Source organism: Aegilops tauschii, chromosome 7 (assembly GCF_002575655.3).
Source record: "Aegilops tauschii subsp. strangulata cultivar AL8/78 chromosome 7, Aet v6.0, whole genome shotgun sequence".
NCBI lineage: Eukaryota > Viridiplantae > Streptophyta > Magnoliopsida > Poales > Poaceae > Aegilops > Aegilops tauschii.
In genome coordinates, this window is record NC_053041.3 from 473,547,496 (window position 1) to 473,569,963 (window position 22,468).

Consider the following 22,468-nt stretch of genomic DNA (forward strand, 5'->3'; position numbering starts at 1 on the left):
TGACATGAGACTGGCATGCTTCAACAATACCATCTTACCACCTTTCATGTCATCACATGCTCAGGTTATCTCCCATCAAAAGATCGCATCAAGTTTCGAAGCATACAGGTATTTGCCTTGCATGCAACATAACACTCACTGATGCTCATGTAAACATGCCATGCACTACTGTTCAAGCAAACATGCAAAACACTCGCCATATCAAAGGTTCAAACATGCTTGCCTGGTTTGGAGTAGTCGGAGTCTAGCTCGGCGATGTTCGCGGTTCCGTCACCTCCTCCGGTATCTACGGTATAAAGAAACTGCATACTAACGTAAATAACGTGTGTGTATAAAAATCATTCCAATTTTTTTCGAATAAATACTATAAAAAACCAGACAAAAATATAAGACTAACAGAAAAAGAATCAACCAAAAAGCATCTTTTGTTTAAAAGATATAAGGGTTTTAGTCCAAGGACTAATCTGTGATGAAACAGAAAAGACCCAGGGGCTAGTTTGAAAAAGATGAAAACGTTTCGGTAGGAAATACGCCAGCCCAGAAGGAAAAACGCACTTTGCCTGAAGGCGCCTTCAGAAAACAGTTCGAATAAGAGAGAGAGAGAGAGAGAGAGAGAGAGAGAGAGAGAGAGACTGACGGGGGGTCCCACCCATCAGGTTCAAACTTCGAACAGAGCTCGCCGGCGCCCGAGGGCTGCGGTGGTCGCCGGCGTTGATCCACGGCGAGGTAGGGGGATCGGAGGGTACCTACGGGTTCACTGTGTCCTTCCGCGTCGGTGGGTGGTGGACTTGGCCGTCGGCGAGCACCACGTCGACGGCGGCCTTAACTCCGGTGGACGGTGGTTCGGGCGAGGATGATTCTCTCCGACGGGAGCTGCAACCTTCAAATTAGGGCGCGGGTTAGAGAAGTGGATGCACTAGGAGGCTACTGGCATGGGTTGAGAGGCGGGGGTGCACGCACTTGAGCGAATCTTGCCGGATCCTGAAGCGGGTTGGGGCGGCCGGAGTCGGGGAAGAGGGCCTCCCCGAGGTCTCTCAAGTGGCTGGGCATGGTTCTGGTGGGGTGGAGTGATGGTGCTTGGTCGAGATCGAGCTCGGGGCCTCCTTTTATAGTCGACCCGAGGTGGTTTCCGTGAACGGGTAACTCCGGCGGGCGATTATAGCGAGGCAGTGGTCAGGCTAGGGGTTTAGGTGATTGGGCATCAACGTGACGGTCCACTGGTTCCGTTTCTTAGTTAAAATCTCGGTCGGACTGGGGTGACACTCCAGCCCTCGACGGAACGGCCGTACGGGCACATCGGCGGCAGGGAGCGCGCTCTGTGCCTTCCAGTTCACATCGATGGCTCTGCAGCACGCACAGGGAAGGGGACGGCCACGCGGAGGCTTCTGGTGGCTTGGGCGGTGCTGGAAGGCGCCGTCCCTCGCTGTGCCTCTCTGGCAGCCGCAGCGGGTGCTGCTGCCGCCGCTCACGGGGTGATGCTCCTCTGCCAGCTCACCGCCGACGCCCGCAATTGTCCAGGTGACCGTGGGGCGCGGTGGATAAGAAGGAGGAACAGGGAGCAAGGTGCCACGGCAGTTACTAGCGAGATCGACGAGAGGTTCTAAAGAAAACGACACCGATGACTGAAACTGTTCTCTGAAACTCTGAACTTGACAGTAACAGTGCACGCCAGGTGTTCGACGATATGTTTTGGGCACGAGGAAAAATTTTCTGGAGCGGGGACTTGGTGAGGTGACCTCTTGATGCATCTAGAGGCTGCCTGATTTTTCTCAGATTTTTAGGAGAAGAAAACAAATGAATTTCACCAAAATTGGCAAATATGGTCCAAACTTGCAGCAAGCACATTTTGAAAATTTTGAACTGTGGACCAGAGGATCTTCATGGATCTTGGTTGAGGGTTCTAAGGACTAGCCAGGTAAACTTGTTTGAAATCAAAACTCAAAGAAATTCTAGTGGTTCCTTTGTAAATCTCTAAGGGCCAAAATAGGAGACAAAAAAAGATTTTTGATTAAAGATAATTGGAGATAAATTCAAGGGGGAGTTAAACTTGTTGTATTTGAAGCTTGATTTGACACAAAGTGGGAAGATGGCTTTTGGGAGGGGATTTCAACTTAGGTCATGGCAAGAGATAATTTTTGAAAGGGGAAGGATCACTCCATAAGCCATAGGGTTGTCTTTAAAAGAAAAGATTTCAAAAACTTTCCCAAAGAAAAACATTTGTGATGAGTCAACACAAGATGAAAAACCTTCAAGACCAAAGATCAAGTTTTGGACGAACCCAAAGAAAATACTTGTCATAAATTTTTTTGAGAAGGAGAGTCCTTAAAAAATAATTAAATAACCTCCTTCAAATCAAATAAAGAATTTGATAAAAACCAAATAAAATTTTTGGGGTGTTACAGAAGGCTAAATCCTAAGATGAAAGAAGTGGTAAGAAAGGAAATACTAAAGCTCCTTGAGGCAGGTATAATTTATCCCGTTGCTAATAGTCAGTGGGTAAGTCCTGTCCATTGTGTCCCTAAGAAGGGAGGTATTACTGTCGTTCCTAATGATAAAGATGAATTGATTCCGCAAAGAATTATTACAGGTTATAGGATGGTAATTGATTTCCGCAAATTAAATAAAGCCACTAAGAAAGATCATTACCCCTTACCTTTTATCGATCAATTGCTAGAAAGATTATCCAAACATACACATTTTTGCTTTCTAGATGGTTATTCTGGTTTCTCTCAAATACCTGTGTCAGCCAACGATCAATCTAAAACTACTTTTACTTGCCCTTTTGGTACTTTTGCTTATAGACGTATGCCTTTTGGTTTATGTAATGCACCTGCTACCTTTCAAAGATGCATGATGGCTATATTCTCTGACTTTTGTGAAAAGATTTGTGAGGTTTTCATGGATGATTTCTCCATTTATGGATCCTCTTTTGATGATTGCTTGAGCAACCTTGATCGAGTTTTGCAGAGATGTGAAGAAACTAATCTTGTTTTGAATTGGGAAAAGTGCCACTTTATGGTTAATGAAGGTATTGTCTTGGGGCATAAGGTTTCTGAAAGAGGTATTGAAGTTGATAAAGCCAAGGTTGATGCTATTGAAAAGATGCCATGTCCCAAGGACATCAAAGGTATAAGAAGTTTCCTTGGTCACGCCGGTTTTTATAGGAGGTTCATTAAGGACTTCTAAAAAATTTCTCGGCCTCTGACTAATTTATTACAAAAGGATATACCATTTGTCTTTGATGATGATTGTGTAGAAGCATTTGAAATACTTAAGAAAGCATTGATCTCTGCACCTATTGTTCAACCACCTGATTGGAATTTACCCTTTGAAATTATGTGTGATGCTAGTGATTATGTTGTAGGTGCTGTTCTAGGGCAAAGAGTTGATAAGAAATTAAATGTTATTCAATATGCCAGTAAAACTCTAGACAATGCTCAAAGAAATTATGCTACTACTGAAAAAGAATTCTTAGCAGTCGTATGTGCTTGTGATAAGTTCAGACCTTATATTGTTGATTCTAAAGTAACTATTCACACGGATCATGCTGCTATTAAATATCTTATGGAAAAGAAAGATGCTAAACCTAGACTTATTAGATGGGTTCTCTTGCTACAAGAATTTGACTTGCATATTGTTGATAGAAAGGGAGCTGAGAACCCCGTTGCAGACAACTTGTCTAGGTTAGAAAATGTTCTTGATGACCCACTACCTATTGATGATTGCTTTCCTGATGAGCAATTGAACGTTATAAATGCCTCTCGTAGTACTCCGTGGTATGCTGATTATGCTAATTATATTGTTGCTAAATTTATACCACCTAGTTTCACATACCAGCAAAAGAAAAAAAATTATATGATTTGAGACATTACTTTTGGGATGACCCACATCTTTATAAACAAGGAGTAGATGGTGTTATTAGACGTTGTGTACCTGAGCATGAACAGGAACAGATCCTACGCAAGTGTCACTCCGAGGCTTATGGAGAGCACAACGCTGGAGATGGAACTTCACATAAGGTATTGCAATCTGGTTTTTATTGGCCTACTCTCTTCAAGGATGCCCGTAAGTTTGTCTTATCTTGTGATGAATGCCAAAGAATTGGTAATATTAGTAGACGTCAAGAAATGCCTATGAACTATTCACTTGTTATTGAACCATTTGATGTTTGGGGCTTTGATTATATGGGACCTTTTCCTGCCTCTAATGGTTGTATACATATTTTAGTTGCTGTTGATTACGTTACTAAGTGGGTAGAAGCTATTCCAACTAGTAGTGCTGATCATAACACTTCTATTAAAATGCTTAAAGAAGTTATTTTTCCGAGGTTTGGAGTCCCTAGATATTTAATGACTGATAGTGGTTCACACTTTATTCATGGTGCTTTCCGTAAAATGCTTGCTAAGTATGATGTTAATCATAGAATTGCATCTCCTTATCACCCACAGTCTAGTGGTCAAGTAGAATTGAGTAATAGAGAGCTCAAATTAATTTTGCAAAAGACTGTTAATAGATCTAGGAAGAATTGGTCCAAGAAACTTGATGATGCATTATGGCCCTAAAGAACTGCATATAAAATTTCTATGGGTATGTCTCCGTATAAAATGGTTTATGGAAAAGCATGTCACTTACCTCTCGAACTAGAACATAAGGCTTATTGGGCTATTAAAGAGCTCAATTATGATTTCAAACTTGCCGGTGAGAAGAGGTTATTTGACATTAGCTCACTTGATGAATGGAGAACCCAGGCCTACGAAAATGCCAAGTTGTTTAAAGAAAAAGTTAAAAGATGGCATGACAAAAGGATACAAAAGTGTGAGTTTAACATAGGTGATTATGTATTGCTATACAACTCGCGTTTAAGATTTTTTGCAGGAAAACTTCTCTCTAAATGGGAAGACCCTTACGTTATCGAGGAGGTCTATCGTTCCGGTGCCATAAAAATCAACAACTTTGAAGGCAAAAATCCGTAGGTGGTGAACGGTCAAAGAATTAAAAACTATATCTCAGGTAATCCTATAAATGTTGAAACCAATGTTATTGAAACCGTAACCCCGGAGGAATACATAAGGGACACTTTTCGGAACGTTTCAGACTCCGAAAAGGAATAGGTATGTGGTACGGTAAGTAAACCGACTCCAAAACAATTTTTATGGGAATATTTCTCCGTATTGAAATATTTAGAAAAATAGAAAAAAAGAAGTAGTCCGGGAAGGAAACGAGGCCTCCACGAGGGTGGAGGGCGCGCCCTACCCTACTGGGCGCGCCCCCTACCTCGTGGGCACCTCGTGTGCTCTCCAGACTCCGTTTTCTTGCACGATACATATTTTGGTCGGTAAAAATTCATTATATAATCTCCCGAAGGTTTTTACTCCTGTATCACGCAATTATCCTCTGTTCTTGTTTTGAGCTGTTTCTCTGACAGATCTAGATCATCATGATGTCTCCAAGCGCCCCCAAGGACAAGTTCTTCGAGAAGGTCATCAACCCCTACCTTGCGGAGGTGCTGCAACACCCTCAAACCATTGAGATGCGTGATGGGTTGCTGCACATCCCTGATGTTGAGGGACCATGGAAGACCGGAAGCGTGGAGACAAGGCTTGAAGCAATGGAGCAACAAGTTTTCAAGTGCCAGGAGATGGTGGAGCGTGGACTTGACTCCAATCACATAATGATCATGGAGTTCACCAACAACCACAAGCTGGATGCCAAGGACATTGGGGAGGCCATCTTCAAGCTCCACGAGAAAATCGAGCACCTCCAAGCCCAAATCTATGACCTACAAACCAAAACTGTGAGTATGAATATAGATTCAAAAGGATGAGTTTGGCTGCAGATTTAAGGATCCCGGAGACTCAATCATCCTTCTATGATGGTGAGCCTATGCCTTGGAAGATGGACGACAAGCCTACATCATCAACAATCCCTTCACCAGCAAAGGGGACATAATCACATGAGTATGGGCACTCCCCTTGGCAACTGCCAAGCTTGGGGGAGGTGCCCCGGTATCGTATCACCATCACACTCCTATCTTTACCGTTTTTCTTAGTTCGATCCTATTAGTAGTATCTTGATCTAGTAGAATAAAGTTTTGGTATGATCTAGTTTTGAATTTTTCTTTATGATCACTCTATGTAATCGAGGCCGTGAGCTATATAATAAAGATTGGTGTTGAGTCAAGGGCTTCATTATTTTGCCATGATCTTGAGTGAATAAAAGAAAAGAATAAAAGGAAACAAAGAGATCATATTGATCTTATCGAGAGTAATGACTTCACATAGAAAGAGTATGATGATTAAAAATTGTTGGGAGTTGGCAAACATAGCTTTGGTCATCGTTGCAATTAATAGGAAGTAATAAGGAAAGAGAGGTTTCACATATAAATATACTATCTTGGACATATTTTATGATTGGGAGCACTCATTAAAATATGACATGCTAAAGAGTGGATGTTGGACAAGGAAGACAACGTAATGAGTTATGTTTTTCTTATATCTGAGATAAAGTATATTGTCATGGATCATCCAACATGTTGAGCTTGCCTTTCCCCCTCATGCTAGCCAAATTCTTTGCACCAAGTAGAGATACTACTTGTGCTTCCAAAAACCCTTAAACCAGTTTTGCCATGAGAGTCCACCATATCTACCTATGGATTGAGTAAGATCCTTCAAGTAAGTTGTCATCAGTTCAAGCAATAAAAATTGCTCTCTAAATATGTATGATTGATTGGTGCGGAGGAAATAAGCTATATACGATCTTGTGATGTGGAAGAAATAAAAGCGACGGACTGCATAATAAAGGTTCATATCACAAGGGGCAATATAAAGTGACGTTCTTGCGCATTAAGATTTTGTGCATCCAACCCTGAAAGCGCATGGCAACCTCCACTTCCCTCTGGGAAGGGCCTATCTTTTATTATTATCTTCTTCCTTATGCAAGAGTCATGGTGATCGTCACCTTTCCTTTTTACATTTTATCCTTTGGCAAGCACAGGGTGTTGGAAAGATCCTGATACATATATCTAATTGGATATGGGTTAGCATGAATTATGATTGTTGACATTACCCTTGAGGTAAAAGGTTGGGAGGCGAAACTATAAGCCCCTATCTTTCTCTGTGTCCGATTAAAACTCCGTAACCACAAGTATTGCATGAGTGTTAGCAATTATGAAAGACTAAATGATAGTTGAGTATGTGGACTTTCTAGAAAGCTCTGACATAGACTCTTTCTGATGTTATGATAAATTGCAATTGCTTCAATGACTGAGATTATAGTTTGTTAGTTCTCAATAGATTTTCTGATTCATACTTGGCATTGTGAATAGACTATTACTTGAGCATAAGAAATCATATGACAATATCCATTTATGTTGCTGTTATGAGAATAATCATGATGCCCTCATGTCCGTATTTTATTTTATCGACACCTCTACCTCTAAACATGTGGACATATTTATCGTTATCGGCTTTCGCTTGAGGACAAGCGAGGTCTAAGCTTGGGGGAGTTGATACGTCCATTTTGCATCATGCTTTTATATCGATATTTATTGCATTATGGGCTGTTATTACACTTTATGTCACAATACTTATGCCTATTCTCTCTTATTTTACAAGGTTTACATAAGGAGGGAGAATGCCGGCGGATGGGAATCTCGGCTGGAAAAGGAGCAAATGTTGGAGACCTATTCTGCACAACTCCAAAAGTCCTGAAGCTCCACGAAAGTTATTTTCGGAAATAATAAAAAAATATTGAGCGGAAGAAGTACGTCAGAGGGGGCCCCACTTGGCCACGAGGGTGGGGGCGCGCCCTACCCCCCTGGGCGCGCCCCCTGCCTCGTGGGCCCCCTGTTGGCTCTCCGGTGGCCATCTTCTGCCATATGAAGTCTTTCGTCCAGGCAAAAATCATAAGCAACCTTTCTGGATGAGACTCCGCCGCCACGAGGTGGAACCTTGGCGGAACCAATCTAGGGCTCCGGCAGAGCTGTTCTGTCGGGGACACTTCCCTCCGGGAGGGGGAAATCATCACCATCGTCATCACCAACGCTCCTCTCATCGGGGGAGGGCAATCTCCATTAACATCTTCACCAACACCATCTCCTCTCAAAACCCTAGTTCATCTCTTGTATCCAATTCTTGTCTCCAAGTCCGAGATTGGTGCTAGTAGGTTGCTAGTAGTGTTGATTACTCCTTGTAGTTGATGCTAGTTGGTTTATTTGGTGGAAGATCATATGTTCAGATCCTTTATGCATATTAATACTCCTCTGATTATGAACATGAATATGCTTTGTGAGTAGTTATGTTTGTTCCTGAGGACATGGGAGAAGCCTTGCTATTAGTAGTCATTTGAATTTGGTATTCGTTCGATATTTTGATGAGATGTATGTTGTCTATCCTCTAGTGGTGTTATGTGAACGTCGACTACATAACACTTCACCATTATTTGGGCCTAGAGGAAGGCATTGGGAAGTAATAAGTAGATGATGGGTTGCTAGAGTGACAGAAGCTTAAACCCTAGTTTATGCGTTGCTTCGTAAGGGGCTGATTTGGATCCATATGTTTCATGCTATGGTTAGGTTTACCTTAATACTTTCGTTGTAGTTGAGGATGCTTGCAATAGAGGTTAATCATAAGTAGGATGCTTGTTCAAGTAAGAACATCACCCAAGCACCGGTCCACCCACATATCAAATCATCAAAGTACCGAACGCGAATCATATGAACATCATGAAAACTAGCTTGACGATAATTCCCATGTGTCCTCGGGAGCGCTTTTCTCTATATAAGAGTTTGTCCAGGCTTGTCCTTTGCTACAAAAAGGATTGGGCCACCTTGCTGCACTTTATTTACTTTTGTTACTTGTTGCTCGTTACAAATTATCCTATCACAAAACTATCTGTTACCACTTATTTCAGTACTTGCAGAGAATACCTTGCTGAAAACCGCTTATCATTTCCTTCTGCTCCTCGTTGTGTTCGACACTCTTACTTATCAAAAGGACTACGATAGATCCCCTACACTTTTGGGTCATCACCCCGGTCGAGGTTGTCCGGCCGGATTTGTGACCAGCCGTGAGCTGAGAGAGAGTGTGTCCACCTATGTCTTGCTTAGATCTGGAGAGCATGAGAGAGTGAACGAGAGGAACCCTAGTAAAGCAAGCGCTAAGGCTCCTGCTTATATATATAGTGGAGTGATTTTGTTGTACCAGCTTCAAAAAAATGCGCTCCTACGTGTACCCGCGAGTGGGTGTGAGAGAACTAGTGCGTGCGTGCACCGCTTCTCTTCGTGAGAGTACAATATACTATGCCCAAAGAACGTTCGCCACAAGAGTAATAGTATAAGTGTGTGACGTGTGAGCTAAAATAAAATGTGTGCAACGTCTTTTGTTTTTTAGAAGTTCTAAGGGTAGGGTGTGAAGAGCACATATGTGTGTGACGTCTACCTGCAGATAGACGGTGGGTGCGAGAGGACTCGGGAGGGTGCGTGTGCGTGAGAGAGAGGGGGCATGTATCAATGCAATGCATGTGTCCGTAAATCATTATCCGACAAATATTCGCCACAAGCCTTTTCCTGACGAACGTCGTAAGAACCGTTAGATCGGCATCCGACGGTGTTAGTTTTGCCATGTCATTTAACAGAACAGCCACTCCTCCTACACACAAATCTTCCACGTGAGTGTTAGCAACTGCCGTATGCTCCCTCCGTTCCAAAATGCAGTGCATATAGCTTTATTGAAAATTCGAACCTCGCAAACTTCTACCGAGTTTTCGTGTACCAAATTATTGCACATGTAGAATACCCTGTATATATCATTTCCTTCATCTTCGAGAGGTAACTATAAAGATGGGGGAGGAGTCTACAAAGAAAGACCATCGTATCACCTGCAGCAATTTCAACCATCCTTTGTTGTGGAGGAATATCATGGGAACTCTATATGATATGATTTTTATAGGATTTTTTCCTTTAGAGCCAATTAGTTCATAGGAATAGATTCATATACTCCACATTTCAAAGGAAATGAATATGATATCATTTCTATAGCTTTAGAGCCACTTGGTTCATATGAATGGATTGCTATACTCCCATAATTTCAAAGGAAAATAAACATTAGCGTATATTCAATAGAAAAGTTCATATGATATGAACCAAATTACATCTCTTTTCTAATCCCTCCTCATAGGAATTGAGATACATGTCATCTCTAGATTCAATAGAAAAGTTCCTATGATGTGAACCAAATGACATCTCTTTTCCAATCCCTACTCATAGGAATTGAGATACTCCATGTCATCTCTTTCCCTAACACTTCCATGTATACATCTTCTATTCCTAAATAGCTAGTACAACCCACTAGTTGCTTTTTTCCAAGACATGCAACTATGGCACAAGAACTATATAGTGTGCGAATAACTTGAAAGATGGTCGCTGGATGAAGCTAATCCGACGGTGCAGAGATGGCAAATCCGAGCACTACTGGCCGTTGGATATCATCAACATTCCACCAGATCTGCCACATGTACAATTTAGAAGACTCCATGGTTGAACTTAAGCATAATGCACAAACCTCAAAACACGAGCACTTCTCCTTTGTTCTAGAATCTTTCGTATCATAATTGATTTTTTTTTTCTAAATGAATTGCCATTATTTGTTTTCTACTATATGCTTTACAATGCACAACCCCATGAATCTTAACATTTTTATAAAACTAATTGATTTTGAATGAGATGAACTATAAGAACTAAACGAACATCTACATCATGCATATATGACTCAAAGCTTTACATGCTATAGTGTGTATTTATTCATAATTTGGTTTCCAAATCTCATGCGTTCAATGCATGTATACCTTACTAGTTTTGAGTAGAGTAGAAAATTTCACGCGGCCCCGGGTATATCAAAATGCAGGGCCCATGCATCATTGCCTTTCGGTCGAACCTACGTCCACATTGTTTTGTACGTACTATATCTCCACTGGTCCCCGAACCCAAAATGCTGCCTCGTTCCCCTAAAACCAAGCGGCCCACACATATTTAAGGCATCGACTCGAACTCCATCCCTCTCCCGTTTACTACGACGTGGCCCCACACGCCGTAGTAGTACTCCTACAAACCCTACCGCCGCACGCATCATCGGTTTTCTTCAAGAGGACGAGGGAGAAGCCAATTTGTAGTGGAGGCTCTTTCAAAAAAATGATCTGTAGTGGAGACCCCTACCCTATGGTGCCCTAGGTAGCTGCCGCACGCATCATTGGTTTTCTCTTTCTTTATGCTCTTGCACCCTAGAGTGAAATGATGGTTGCTTTGTCCGTCCAGCTTAATGCGGGAAAGGTGGGGCTTTGTGATTTGACCCATCATCGCTCATTTTCTACTACTGCGGTGCTACGACCGGGGTGCCTCCAATTCCAACCGTTGCTCCGAACTGTAATTTGGTGCATCGCACGTGGAACAAGACGGTGGATGAGCCACATGTACCAAAGGAGTCATGTTAAGTGTGTCGCCATTTCGTGTGCGAACTGACCCTGCTTGAGTCGCTACGCCAACACGACAGGTGCAGCCTACCACTTGGTTTTGCTCCTTGGTGAATCCCGACTATATTGATCTAAAAAGATATGTACTGGACTACCCTATCTGTCTCATTTTTTAGGCGTCTCGGTTTATAGGGCATGCACGTAGTTCTAGGTCATCCATTTGACTAACTAAATATGAGTTACTATGTCACAAAAAGTATATCATTGGATTATTAAGCGGATGTAGTTTCTAAATATATATTGTTCATCACATATACTCCCTCCATCCGGGTTTATTACGCCTAAAGACAATTTCTCTTAGACCAAAACACATGGCGAACCGAAGTGAGAAATAATGGTTGCTTTGTCCGGCTGGGAAGGTGCGACATTGTGATTTGACGTCTCATTACTCATTACTACTACTACTGGGCCGGTACGACTGGGGTGCGTCACCTTGCTGTTCTGCACTATTATTTGGTGCTTGACACGTCGACCCGGTTGCTATATGTCCCACATGTCGGCGACAGGAAGTACAGAATTCATGAAAGCGAACGCCGACGGAGGAGTACAAGACACGGCTTGGGTTTTTGCTGCTTCGCGCGATCCATCGATACAAACCCGTACTAAAAAAGGCGAGGGCGGGTCTTTTCCCACGCGGCAGGCAGGGGAGTTTGGCATAGTCTGTTCGAGGCAAAGAGGTGGGAAGGGAAACAAGCAAACAAAGGTTGAGCGGCTTAGTTTTGAGAAAATCTGATTTTACGGAGTACGTACCCACTACGGTTTATAGGGCTCATCTAAAAAACATTCGTTTTTCCATTTTATAAGTCTCAGTTCTACTACTAGTAGTAGTACCATCACATGTTGGATTTCGAGGTGCGTTAGATCACCCGATGCAAGCAGTGTCAAGAGAAAACTCACCAATGCATGTAGAAGTTCATGGAAATTTAGTGGTCATTCATGCATTCGTTCTAATTAATGCCTCGGTAAACATAACTTCTTGAGAAAAACGAGTGTACTAATTACTTGTGCAAACTAGGAGTACGAAATTAATTCGACCACTCACCGTCTACCTTGGTTGGAGAGATTTTGAAATTGAGCCATAAAATGGAAAGGAGGGAGTAGTAACTTTTGTCTCGATTACTATTTGTGGCCTTGAATAGATGCAAAATGTAATTTTTTTATAGTGGCCTTGTATAAGTAAATGGAGGGAGTACTAAAGGAGATATATATTCCAAACAATATGATAATCTCTCTAACCAAGGTAGTGTTGGGGATCGTAGCAGAATTTTAAAATTTCCTACGCATCACCAAGATCCATCTATGGAGTATACTAGCAACGAGGGGAAAGGAGTGCATCTACATACCCTCGTAGATCGCGAGCGGAAGCGTTCCAATGAACGAGGTTGATGGAGTCGTACTCGCCGTGATCCAAATCACCGATGACCGAGTGCCGACCGGACGGCACCTCCGCATTCAACACACGTACGGAGCAGCGACGTCTCCTCCTTCTTGATCCAGCAAGGGGGAAGGAGAGGTTGATGGAGATCCAGCAGCACGACGGCGTGGTGGTGGATGTAGTGGGATCTCGGCAGGGCTTCGCCAAGCTTCTGCGAGAGGGAGAGGTGTTGCAGGGGAGGAGGGAGGCGCCAAGGGCTGTGGTGTTGCTGCCCTCCCTCCCCCACCCTTTATATAGGCCCCCTAGGAGGGGGGGCGCCGGCCAAGAACCCATCTATGGGGGGGGCGGCGGCCAAGGGGGGGAAACTTCCCCCCCAAGTCAAGTGGGGCGCCCCCCCACCCTAGGGTTTCCAACCCTAGGCGCAGTGGGAGGCCCATGGGGGGGCGCCCCAGCCCACTAAGGGCTTGTTCCCTTCCCACTTCAGCCCATGGGGCCCTCCGGGATAGGTGGCCCCACCCGGTGGACCCCCGGGACCCTTCCGGTGGTCCCGATACAATACCGATAACCCCCGAAACATTCCCGATGGCCGAAACTGGACTTCCTATATATAATTATTCACCTCCGGACCATTCCGGAACTCCTCGTGATGTCCGGGATCTCATCCGGGACTCCGAACAACTTTCGGGTTTCCGCATACTCATATCTCTACAACCCTAGCGTCACCGAACCTTAAGTGTGTAGACCCTACGGGTTCGGGAGACATGCAGACATGACCGAGACGCCTCTCCGGTCAATAACCAACAGCGGGATCTGGATACCCATGTGGGCTCCCACATGTTCCACGATGATCTCATCGGATGAACCACGATGTCGAGGATTCAATCAATCCCGTATACAATTCCCTTTGTCAATCAGTATGTTACTTGCCCGAGATTCGATCGTCGGTATCCCAATACCTTGTTCAATCTCGTTACCGGCAAGTCTCTTTACTCGTACCGCAATGCATGATCCCGTGACTAACTCCTTAGTAACATTGAGCTCATTATGATGATGCATTACCGAGTGGGCCCAGAGATACCTCTCCGTCATACGGAGTGACAAATCCCAGTCTCGATCCGTGCCAACCCAACAGACACTTTCGGAGATACCCGTAGTGTACCTTTATAGTCACCCAGTTACGTTGTGACGTTTGGCACACCCAAAGTACTCCTATGGTATCCGGGAGTTGCACCATCTCATGGTCTAAGGAGAAGATACTTGACATTGGAAAAGCTCTAGCAAACGAACTACACGATCTTTGAGCTATGCTTAGGATTGGGTCTTGTCCATCACATCATTCTCCTAATGATGTGATCCCGTTATCAATGACATCCAATGTCCATAGTCAGGAAACCATGACTATCTGCTGATCAACGAGCTAGTCAACTAGAGGCTTACTAGGGAAACATTGTGGTCTATGTATTCACACATGCATTACGATTTCCGGATAACACAATTATAGCATGAACAATAGACAATTATCATGAACAAAGAAATATAATAATAACCATTTATTATTGCCTCTAGGGCATATTTCCAACAGTCTCCCACTTGCACTAGAGTCAATAATCTAGTTACATTGTGATGAATCGAACACCCATTGCGTCCTGGTGTTGATCATGTTTTGGTCTAGGGAGAGGTTTAGTCAACGGATCTGCTACATTCAGGTCCGTATGTACTTTACAAATATCTATGTCTCCATTTTGAACACTTTCACGAATGGAGTTGAAGCGACGCTTGATATGCCTGGTCTTCCTGTGAAACCTGGGCTCCTTCGCAAGGGCAATAGCTCCAGTGTTGTCAGAAGAGAGTCATCGGGCCCGACGCATTGGGAATCACCCCTAGGTCGGTAATGAACTCCTTCATCTAGACTGCTTCCTGTGCTGCCTCCGAGGCTGCCATGTACTCCGCTTCACATGTAGATCCCCCCACGACGCTTTGCTTGCAACTGCACCAGCTTACTGCTCCTCCTATCAAAATATACACGTATCCGGTTTGTGACTTGGAGTCATCCAGATCTGTGTCGAAGCTAGCGTCGACGTAACCCTTTACGCCGAGCTCTTCGTCACCTCCATAAACGAGAAACATATCCTTAGTCCTCTTCAGGTACTTCAGGATATTCTTGACCGCTGTCCAGTGTTCCATGCCGGGATTACTTTGGTACCTTCCTACCAAACTTATGGCAAGGTTTATATCAGGTCTGGTACACAGCATGGCATACATAATAGACCCTATGGCCGAGGCATAGGGGATGACACTCATCTTTTCTCTATCTTCTGTCGTGGTCGGGTATTGAGCCGTGCTCAATTGCACACCTTGCAATACAGGCAAGAACCCCTTCTTGGACTGATCCATATTGAACTTCTTCAATATCTTGTCAAGGTACGTACTCTGTGAAAGACCAATGAGGCTTCTTGATCTATCTCTATAGATCTTGATGCCTAATATATAAGCAGCTTCTCCAAGGTCCTTCATTGAAAAACACTTATTCAAATAGGCCTTTATACTTTCCAAGAATTCTGTATCATTTCCCATCAATAGTATGTCATCCACATACAATAAGAGAAATGCTACAGAGCTCCCACTCACTTTCTTGTAAACACAGGCTTCTCCATAAGTCTGTGTAAACCCAAACGCTTTGATAATCTCATCAAAGCGAATGTTCCAACTCCGAGATGCTTGCACCAGCCCATAGATTGAGCGCTGGAGCTTGCATACTTTGTTAGCATTCTTAGGATCGACAAAACCTTCCGGCTGCATCATATACAATTCTTCCTTAAGGAAGCCGTTAAGGAATGCCGTTTTGACGTCCATCTGCCATATCTCATAATCATAGTATGCGGCAATTGCTAACATGATTCGGACGGACTTCAGCTTCGCTACGGGTGAGAAAGTCTCATCGTACTCAACCCCTTGAACTTGTCGATAACCCTTAGTGACAAGTCGAGCCTTATAGATGGTCACATTACCATCCGCGCCTGTCTTCTTCTTAAAGATCCATTTATTTTCTATGGCTCGCCGATCATCGGGCAAGTCAGTCAAAGTCCATACTTCGTTTTCATACATGGATCCTATCTTGGATTTCATGGCTTCTAGCCATTTGTCGGAATCCGGGCCCGTCATCGCTTCTTCATAGTTCGAAGGTTCACCATTGTCTAACAACATGATTTCCAGGACAGGGTTGCCGTACCACTCTGGTGCAGAATGTGTCCTTGTGGACCTACGAAGTTCAGTAGTAACTTGATCCGAAGCTTCATGATCATCATCATTAACTTCCTCCCCAGTCGGTGTAGGCACCACAGGAACATCTTCCCGCGCTGCGCTACTTTCCTGTTCGGAAGGGGTGACTATCACCTCATCAAGTTCCACTTTCCTCCCACTTAATTGTTTCGAGAGAAACTCTTTCTCCAGAAAGGACCCGTTCTTGGCAACGAAGATCTTGCCTTCGGATCTGAGGTAGAAGGTATACCCAATAGTTTCCTTAGGGTATCCTATGAAGACGCATTTCTCCGACTTGGGTTCAAGCTTTTCAGGTTGAAGTTTCTTGACATAAGCATCGCATCCCCAAACTTTTAGAAACGACAGCTTAGGTTTCTTCCCAAACCATAATTCATACGGTGTCGTCTCAACGGATTTCGACGGAGCCCTATTTAAAGTGAATGCGGCAGTCTCTAAAGCATAGCCCCAAAATGAGAGCGGTAAATCGGTAAGAGACATCATAGATCGCACCATATCCAATAGAGTGCGATTACGACGTTCGGACACACCGTTTCGCTGAGGTGTTCCAGGCGGCGTGAGTTGTGAAACGATTCCACATTTCCTTAAGTGCGCACCAAATTCGTGACTTAAATATTCTCCACCACGATCTGATCGTAAGAATTTTATTTTCCTGTAACGTTGATTCTCAACCTCACTCTGAAATTCCTTGAACTTTTCAAAGGTTTCAGACTTGTGTTTCATTAGGTAGACATACCCATATCTACTTAAGTCATCAGTGAGAGTGAGAACATAACGATATCCTCCGCGAGCCTCAACACTCATTGGACCGCACACATCGGTATGTATAATTTCTAATAAGTTGGTTGCTCGCTCCATTGTTCCGGAGAACGGAGTCTTGGTCATCTTACCCATGAGGCATGGTTCGCACGTGTCAAATGATTCGTAATCAAGAGACTCCAAAAGTCCATCTGCATGGAGCTTCTTCATGCGCTTGACACCAATGTGACCAAGGCGGCAGTGCCACAAGTATGTGGGACTATCGTTATCAACTTTACATCTTTTGGTATCCACACTATGAATATGTGTAACATCACGTTCGAGATTCATCAAGAATAAACCATTGACCAGCGGGGCATGACCATAAAACATATCTCTCATATAAATAGAACAACCATTATTCTCGGATTTAAATGAGTAGCCATCTCGAATTAAACGAGATCCAGATACAATGTTCATGCTTAAAGATGACACTAAATAACAATTATTGAGGTTTAAAACTAATCCCGTAGGTAGATGCAGAGGTAGCGTGCCGACGGCGATCACATCGACCTTGGAACCATTCCCGACGCGCATCGTCACCTCGTCCTTTGCCAGTCTCCGTTTATTCCGCAGTTCCTGTTTTGAGTTACAAATATGAGCAACCGCACTGGTATCAAATACCTAGGATCTACTACGAGTACTGGTAAGGTACACATCAATTACATGTATATCACATATACCTTTGGTGTTGCCGGCCTTCTTGTCCGCTAAGTATTTGGGGCAGTTTCGCTTCCAGTGACCACTTCCCTTGCAATAAAAGCACTCAGTCTCAGGCTTGGATCCATTCTTCGACTTCTTCTCGGCAACTGGCTTACCGGGCGCGGCAACTCCCTTGTCGTCCTTCTTGAAGTTCTTCTTGCCCTTGCCTTTCTTGAACTTAGTGGTTTTATTCACCATCAACACTTGATGTTCCTTTTTGATCTCCACCTCCGCTGATTTCAGCATTGAATATACCTCAGGAATGGTCTTTTCCATCCCCTGCATATTGAAGTTCATCACAAAGCTCTTGTAGCTTGGTGGAAGCGACTGGAGGATTCTGTCAATGACCGCGTCATCCGGAAGATAGACTCCCAGCTGAGACAAGCGGTTATGTAACCCAGACATTCTGAGTATGTGCTCACTAACAGAACTATTTTCCTCCATTTTACAGCTGAAGAACTTGTCGGAGACTTCATATCTGTCGACCCGGGCATGAGCTTGGAAAACCATTTTCAGCTCTTCGAACATCTCATATGCTCCATGTTTCTCAAAACGCTTTTGGAGACCCGGTTCTAAGCTGTAAAGCATGCTGCACTGAACGAGGGAGTAATCATCAGCACGTGATTGCCAAGCGTTCATAACGTGTTGGTTCTCTGGGATGGGTGCTTCACCTAGCGGTGCTTCTAGGACATAATCTTTCTTAGCAGCTATGAGGATGATCCTCAGGTTCCGGACCGAGTCCGTATAGTTGCTGCCATCATCTTTCAGCTTGGTTTTCTCTAGGAACGCATTGAAGTTGAGGACAACGTGGGCCATTTGATCTACAAGACATATTGTAAAGATTTTAGACTAAGTTCATGATAATTAATTTCATATAATCAAATTATTCAATGAACTCCCACTCAGATAGACATCCCTTTAGTCATCTAAGTGAAACATGATCCGAGTTAACTAGGCCGTGTCCGATCATCACGTGAGACGGACTAGTCAAGATCGGTGAACATCTCCATGTTGATCGTATCTTCTATACGACTCATGCTCGACCTTTCGGTCCTCCGTGTTCCGAGGCCATGTCTGTACATGCTAGGCTCGTCAAGTCAACCTAAGTGTATTGCGTGTGTTCCAAGGCCATGTCTGTACATGCTAGGCTCGTCAACACCCGTTGTATGTGAACGTTAGAATCTATCACACCCGATCATCACGTGGTGCTTCGAAACAACGAACTTTCGCAACGGTGCACAGTTAGGGGGAACACTTGCTTGAAATTATTATAAGGGATCATCTTACTTACTACCATCGTTCTAAGCAAATAAGATGCAAAACATGATAAACATCACATGCAATCAAATAGTGACATGATATGGCCAATATCATTTTGCTCCTTTGATCTCCATCTTCGGGGCACCATGATCATCTTCGTCACCGGCATGACACCATGATCTCCATCATCATGATCTCCATCATTGTGTCTTCATGAAGTTGTCACGCCAACGATTACTTCTACTTCTATGGCTAACGCGCTTAGCAATAAAGTAAAGTAATTTACATGGTGTTATTCAATGACACGCAGGTCATACAAAAAATAAAGACAACTCCTATGGCTCCTGCCGGTTGTCATACTCATCGACATGCAAGTCGTGATTCCTATTACAAGAATATGATCAATCTCATACATCACATATATCATTCATCACATCTTCTGGCCATATCACATCACATAGCACATGCTGCAAAAACAATTTAGACGTCCTCTAATTGTTGTTGCAAGTTTTTACGTGGCTTGTATAGGTTTCTAGCAAGATCGTTTCTTACCTACGTAGAACCACAACGTGATATGCCAATTTCTATTTACCCTTCATAAGGACCCTTTTCATCGAATCCGTTCCGACTAAAGTGGGAGAGAGAGACACCCGCTAGCCACCTTATGCAACTAGTGCATGTCAGTCGGTGGAACCTGTCTCACGTAAGTGTACGTGTAAGCTCGGTCCGGGCCGCTTCATCCCACAATACCGCCGAAACGAGATAAGACTAGTAGCGGCAAGAAGAATTGGCAACATCTACGCCCACTCTGCTTTGTGTTCTACTCATGCATAGTAACTACGCATAGGCCTGGCTCATGATGCCACTGTTGGGGATCGTAGCAGAATTTTAAAATTTCCTACGCATCACCAAGATCCATCTATGGAGTATACTAGCAACAAGGGGAAAGGAGTGCATCTACATACCCTTGTAGATCGCGAGCGGAAGCGTTCCAATGAACGAGGTTGATGGAGTCGTACTCGTCGTGATCCAAATCACCGATGACCGAGTGCCGAACGGACGGCACCTCCGTGTTCAACACACGTACGGAGAAGCGACGTCTCCTCCTTCTTGATCCAGCAAGGGGGAAGGAGAGGTTGATGGAGATCCAGCAGCACGACGGCGTGGTGGTGGATGTAGCGGGATCTCGGCAGGGCTTCGCCAAGCTTCTGCGAGAGAGAGAGGTGTTGCAGGGGAGGAGGGAGGCGCCAAGGGCTGTGGTGTTGCTGCCCTCCCTCCCCCACCCTTTATATAGGCCCCCTGGGAGGGGGGGCGGCGGCCAAGAACCCATCTATGGGGGGGGGGGCGGCGGCCAAGGGGGGGAAACTTCCCCCCAAGTCAAGTGGGGCGCCCCCCACCCTAGGGTTTCCAACCCTAGGCGCAGGGGGAGGCCCATGGGGGGGCGCCCCAGCCCACTAAGGGCTGGTTCCTTTCCCACTTCAGCCCATGGGGCCCTCCGGGATAGGTGGCCCCACCCGGTGGACCCCCGGGACCCTTCCGGTGGTCCCGGTACAATACCGATAACCCCCAAAACTTTCCCGGTGGCCGAAACTGGACTTCCTATATATAATTCTTCACCTCCAGACCATTCCGGAACTCCTCGTGACGTCCGGGATCTCATCCGGGACTCCGAACAACTTTCGGGTTTCCACATACTCATATCTCTACAACCCTAGCGTCACCGAACCTTAAGTGTGTAGACCCTACGGGTTCGGGAGACATGCAGACATGACCGAGACGCCTCTCCGGTCAATAACCAACAGCGGGATCTGGATACCCATGTTGGCTCCCACATGTTCCATGATGATCTCATCGGATGAACCATGATGTCGAGGATTCAATCAATCCCATATACAATTCCCTTTGTTAATCGGTATGTTACTTGCCCGAGATTCGATCGTCAGTATCCCAATACCTTGTTCAATCTTGTTACCGGCAAGTCTCTTTACTCATACCACAATGCATGATCCCGTGACTAACTCCTTAGTAACATTGAGCTCATTATGATGATGCATTACCGAGTGGGCCCAGAGATACCTCTCCGTCATACGGAGTGACAAATCCCAGTCTCGATCCGTGCCAACCCAACAGACACTTTCGGAGATACCCGTAGTGTACCTTTATAGTCACCCAGTTACGTTGTGACATTTGGCACACCCAAAGTACTCCTACGGTATCCGGGAGTTGCACGATCTCAAGGTCTAAGGAGAAGATACTTGACATTGGAAAAGCTCTAGCAAACGAACTACACGATCTTCGAGCTATGCTTAGGATTGGGTCTTGTCCATCACATCATTCTCCTAATGATGTGATCCCATTATCAATGACATCCAATGTCCATAGTCAGGAAACCATGACTATCTGCTGATCAACGAGCTAGTCAACTAGAGGCTTACTAGGGACACATTGTGGTCTATGTATTCACACATGCATTACGATTTCCGGATAACACAATTATAGCATGAACAATAGACAATTATCATGAACAAAGAAATATAATAATAACCATTTATTATTGCCTCTAGGGCATATTTCCAACAGGTAGTAGGGACGAGGAGTAAATGGAGGGAGTAGTAAAATTTTCTCCTCGTCCTGCGAGCCACCGCGCGCGTGGGTAAGGGAGCGGGCAAAAGGCGTATAGTACTACTACTAGTAAGCAAGCTTCACCTCATCCTGCAAGCCACCGCGCCCGTGGGCGGGGGAGATGGTGTACTAAGCAAGCTTCTCCTCATTCTGCGAGTTGACGGGACACATCAAATGTACTCCAGAGTATAGAGCCTTGCCTCTAAGGTAGGCCCCACATGGTTTGCCTCTTTTTTAACATAACGCGTCAAGTCGCAATTTGTTTATTTATCCATGGTAGACGATCCTCCCTCCACCAAGTGGACAACCAGTACACGGTCAAATTACCACGTGGGCTGCCTTTTCATACATAAATGAGCTCCACTGTGTACCCGTGCGGGTGTGGTTGGGAAAGAGACGGGAGTACGTGCGCCGTGCGTGCACCTCTTATCTTCGTGCACGTCCCCCACCTACGTGGGTGTGTGTGAGAGATACAAACCTAGAAAAATGGCTTATGCGGAATAACTACTCTTCGTAAGCCATTGTAAGAGTGGACAAAATGGTGAAGGAGGAGATAGGGGAGCGGCAGAGGTGTGCGATTCTTGGCCGGCGTTTGGCCTCGTTTAAATAGGAGATTAAATAGACGGTGGATGGGAGGAGCTCGGCCGGCGTTGCGTTTAATGCCGGCCCGGTCATTAACGGACGTGTGTCCAGAGTGGGTTTCTCGACTTCCACACGGGCGGGTTTCATGGAGGCGTTTGAATGCGGCAAGGAGGCGTGTCCAGCCGGGCGTGCAGCGAGTGGCGCCCTCGACTCTGACGTAGGACACCGCGCCGTTCTTCCACCGACATGCGTGCTCTTTGGGTACATGGCCTGCATGTTAGTGACCCAACGCAGGCAGCGCATAGTAGAGGAACCTTTGGTGGGCCAGGG